Genomic DNA, 5,030 nt, shown 5'->3' on the forward strand with positions numbered 1-5,030 from the left:
AAGAAGAAGAAGAAGAAGAAGAAGAAGAAGAAGAAGAAGAAGAAGAAGAAGAATATAGAGCTGAAAGAAAAGGCTTCATACAATTTGTCGGATAGGTGTGTACAAACGAATAGCATTTCTCAAGTCACTTCTAACTTTTTACATATATTACTTACGAATCTTTTGATACATCTATTTCACCATTGAATCCATGCAAACATAAAATATACATGTGAACATCTATTAAGTTTATGCTTTATTTTATATCTTCCAAGTTAGCATCAATCTGTCTGTTTCATCTACCTCTCTATCTATCTCTGTATCTGCCCATTTCTTTTTCTATCTTTCTATCCAAGCCTAACGTTTAAGTAAACACTCTTGGTCAGCGTCAGTGGTGTAACAGCTAGGTTTTTTACTACTGCACCTAGAAAACGCACATCTTTGTCCAACATAGACAAGTTATTTGATGGAATTTCTCCGTTTGTCTGATTTGACACTTTATCCCATTCAGTTTGAGTTGTTTCTGGGGTCAAGATCGAAGCTGCAAATTTCTTTATTGTGTAGATTTGGGTACAGAAGATTTACAGTCAATTAACTCTCACTTGTCTACTGAGTCGCCGATTAACGCAAACCACAGTCTCTACTCATTTCTGAGCCTTCAAGTCTATGTGCCTGTCCATCTTTTGAGCCTTTTGAGTGTTTGACATGTTTGAGATAACTTTGTTACAGTGGAGATAAGGGGCAGATAGGATGGCGTTCCTTTCACCTACTGACTCTCTCACGTTACGCTTGAGTGATAACAGAAACAAAGGAATGTGAGGTTAAAAAAAAACAATTCTTGAAAGGTTGTGACATTAATTCTACTGACAACAGCGGGAGTTCTAACACAATCAATCAACATCCATACCTACAGCGGGTGATATTTTGGTTGTTTTGCGTCTGATATTATGGCAGAATGCCGTAAGTATCTTGTATCTTGTGGGGCCTTTTTGATAAACAGAAGAAGACCATGCTCGAAGACTGGTTTGTGGCAGAGGAAACTGGGGGACAAAAACGATGTACCAAAATGAACCTCTCAACACCTGTCTGGGGATAGAAATTAATGTGTTATCTAACTTTTGGTTCGCTCTCTGCTTGCGAACAACAGAACGATTTGTGAATACTCCCACTCTCTCCATTTCTGCTCTTCAAAACAAGCAAACAAACATAAAAACAAACAAACAAACAAACAAACAAACAAACAACAAACCTCTACAAAAATCACAGTGGGGTTGTAATTGTGTAAATGCCTTGTATGTTTATCAACAGACTGTTTTCAGAGTCGAATAGTTATTAGTCTCTTTCTTCTTCTTTCTTCGTTTTCTTCTCTCTATCCATTGTCCCACCGTTTCCTTTCAAAGTCCCCGAAGAGTCTCAGAATCAGTCCTCTCGTAAACAGATGACTAAATGAAATCCCCAATCCAATTTCCGGAAGCTCAATCATATTATCTCCCTTCTCCCAAAACGCAAAGTCTCATGGGTTGCTGCCCTTTACTCACTCTCCAGCGAATGCGAGGAGAAAGGCCACGGGTAAGTAAATAAATGGGGTCTGAAACGCCCCACCCCCCTTCCCTCCATCTCTCCGTCTTCACACTTGAAAGGCTAGGAACAAGAATGTTATCATACGTGGGCGTCCACTGACCAAAGGGTACAGTTCAATAAAGGGAAATGGTGCGTGGTTCCCAGCACCGGATCTCCCACGGAGAGCGAGAGGTATTAGTCCTTCGATAAATGACCCATGCTTTTTGATAGACGCTCCGGTCTTTTCCCTATCTCGGATGCAGGGAGAATGAGGGTCGAGCAATGAAGTAGGCCTGTCCAGCGTCGCTGATACGGCAAGTTTTATTGCTGGGTAGATGTCCCTGGAGGGAAACGGGATCTGGACGTCGTAGAGGGTATCAGAGATATGTAGTATACTTGCATGAACCCCCCCCCCCCCCCCCCATTTCAATTCTCCCTCTCCATCCTCAGACACACTGTCTCAACTGACCTTGAGGAGAAAACAATTATACACACGAGCATACACACGCATACATGAAATTCCAAACTTCAATAAACCTTACGGATAAGTTAATGGTGCAGCGGGCATTGAACTTTAAAGGCCATTATCAATTAACTTACTGTTTGTTACTGTTGGTTATTTTGATTCTGTTGTTGTTAGTGGAGTTTCTTTCTTGTATTTTTGTTGCCGTTGTTGTCATCAAAGTCTCCTATTAACACATTAGGCTGGTCTACTTAGAGTAGGTTGTTTCTACTCCTGGTCACTTACTTTCTCTCTAACCAGGGCATCGTCTGTGAGGGAATAATGCGGCAAGGATGAGAAAAACCTCCCGACTCCAATCGTAATTGAACCTGAACGAAGTAAACCAAGTTGGTATACTTTGACTAAACGCACACAATTTTAGAAAGGGGAATAAACGTTGCAGTCCGATGTATACTCAGCTGACTAGAAACATAATCACATTTCAGACAATTACTCCACGAGAGGCCCGTTGACTGAGCAGAGCAGACTTGATGAGTTTTGTGCACCTGCTACCCGATGACTTGACACAACTGGGATTTCGGACTCGTCATGGCGTCAGACATTCAGAGACACAAGTAAAATAACACGTTCTGCTTCAGAATTGATGCTGAACAGTCGTACGGCATTTAATGACGTGTATTATGCCCTTCTCCGTCAACGCAAAAGATGTGAGTGTGATTATAAAGTGAAGATGTCAATTTTATCAAGCGTCTCTATCCATTCTTCTGCTGGTGTACCCCATCTCACTCGGCCCGACTTGGCGTTGAAAGGCAGAGTTGAAGCAGCAAGTGTCCTAAATGATCTAAAGTTTGTCGATGGGTCGTAAAACGTGTACAATCACCGAACATGAAATGACCAATCTATGTTCAAGAGGGGGAACAAAGCATTTATTTTAGACTTTCCGAGCCCTTTTTAAAATGTCAATTTAAACCCTGATTTCTGCTCAACCATAAGAAAACGACAAAGTGCAGGAATTTTATCTGAAAGCAATTACCTTTATAGGGTATTTTAACGCCATATTTGACTCAAATAGGTCATTTTGTAGGCAAGATCCTCTCTGGGTAAATTGATTTTTTTTTTCTCGAATTAATCCGGACTTTCCATAAGAACCTTGAACTTCTTGTCCTCACTTTAAAAAATATCGGTGGCCAGTGAGGTAGGGGTAGACCCAAAGCAACCTACTTGAAAAGCTTGAACAGATGGGTGACGAGGAAAGACCACGAATTAAGGGCATTTTTAAGACCATCGGACCGGAGAAGTGAATTGTAAACTATGATCACCCATATCTGTTTCACTTCCCGCACTTTCTGATGAGAATGAAACCTTTGGCTATCGACGTGGAAATTTGAGTGAAAGAGGTGGACAGAGAAAGTAAAGGCAAAAGATGTTACTTCGGAGCTCGAATGGTTGCAGTGCATTTACTTCACCCCACTAGAGGGGCGGGAAGGGGGGAGGACGGTAGGCATAGTGTTTGTTGGACCACCGACCATTAGTATCCTTGTATCGATCTTGAAAATAAGGTAGAGCTTAAATTGAGTTGCTTTAGGTTCCGACGAACATGAACGACCATAGTAAAGATGTGCCAATGTTTGATGAGTGTTGGCGGCGTAGGATTGTTAACTGTGTGTAAACACAGTATTGATTATTAATCAGAGCTATCCACAAGTGAGTATGAGTTAATGAGTTCTATGAAACCTTGGAGCAAGAAATGAGCATTTTATTGACACAACGCCTTTGTCTCACCCACACGGTATCGAATTCTCTCCCCTGACACAACAAGCCCCCACACAAGGTACCAGGGAGGCAGGGAGGTAACTCGACACGCTCTGGGCCTGGAGGGTTTCCTAATCCCAACTGACCGGCCCAGTAGCTGGTGCCAATTTGCTTCCATGTTTACTCTGCGTCCGCTGGCAGTGCCCCCCTGCTGTGCCGGACAAATTGTGGCATGGACGATCCAGCACCTACACCTATGTTTGTCTGCTGTTTTGCTAATCCAACTACGCATGTGAATATAACTAGGCGTTTCTGTTACACGGACGGCATTTGCTTTATATTATGTATCGTTGGAAATAAAGAGAAAACCCCACACGACTACTACCCAATGGGTTAACCAAATTAGATTAGTCTCCTAGGTATGATCCATGAACAAATCAATGTATTGTAGCCCTCTAAAATCGAGGTTATTTTTCGTGCAATGTTCAAGGGGGTTCGAGAGAAACTATTAATTATTAATGTTTCCTGCCTATAAGCAAAAACTTCCTCGGTCATATTTGACTACAAAACTCAATTATACGAAACCTCTATTCATAGCCATGAATTAACTGCATTGTTCTTCTTAGCATGCCTAGCTTTAAAAACAATATTACTTACACCCCTCCTTATCTATCTATCTATCTAACTATCTGTCTATCTATCTATCTATCTATCTATCTATCTATCTATCTATCTATCTATCTATCAATCAATCTATCCCTTGTTGCTCTCTCTCTCTCTCTTTCTCTCCCTCTCCCTCTCCCTCATACCCTCCGCCCCCCCTCTCTCTCTCTATCTCTCTCTCTCAATCTCTCTCTCTCTGTCTCTCTCTCTCCCTTGCTTTTAGCCAATACCTAATACTAATTACCGGCCTTGATCAGTTACCCCGCGTTGCCTTAAGTTCCCCCTCACAGGCATTGGGTACATACAGAGAAGTCAAGGCCACTCGGGACTTAGGTTTGTTTTCCGTGTGCGTGTCGGGGAAGTCTTCACGAGTTTCACCAGACCTTTCTGTTTGGACGGGTGACGATACACTTTAGGGGTACCATCAGGAGTAAATAAACATGAGCAGCTACGGTATTTCCTGGCCGAAGCCACTCCCCTTTTTCCACACGCGTACACACAAACGCATAAACACACACACGCACACACACACACACACACACGCACACACACATACACACACACACACACACACACACACACATAAACTCTAACACACACACACACACACATA

Source organism: Aplysia californica, unplaced genomic scaffold (assembly GCF_000002075.1).
Source record: "Aplysia californica isolate F4 #8 unplaced genomic scaffold, AplCal3.0 scaffold00697, whole genome shotgun sequence".
Lineage (NCBI taxonomy): Eukaryota > Metazoa > Mollusca > Gastropoda > Aplysiida > Aplysiidae > Aplysia > Aplysia californica.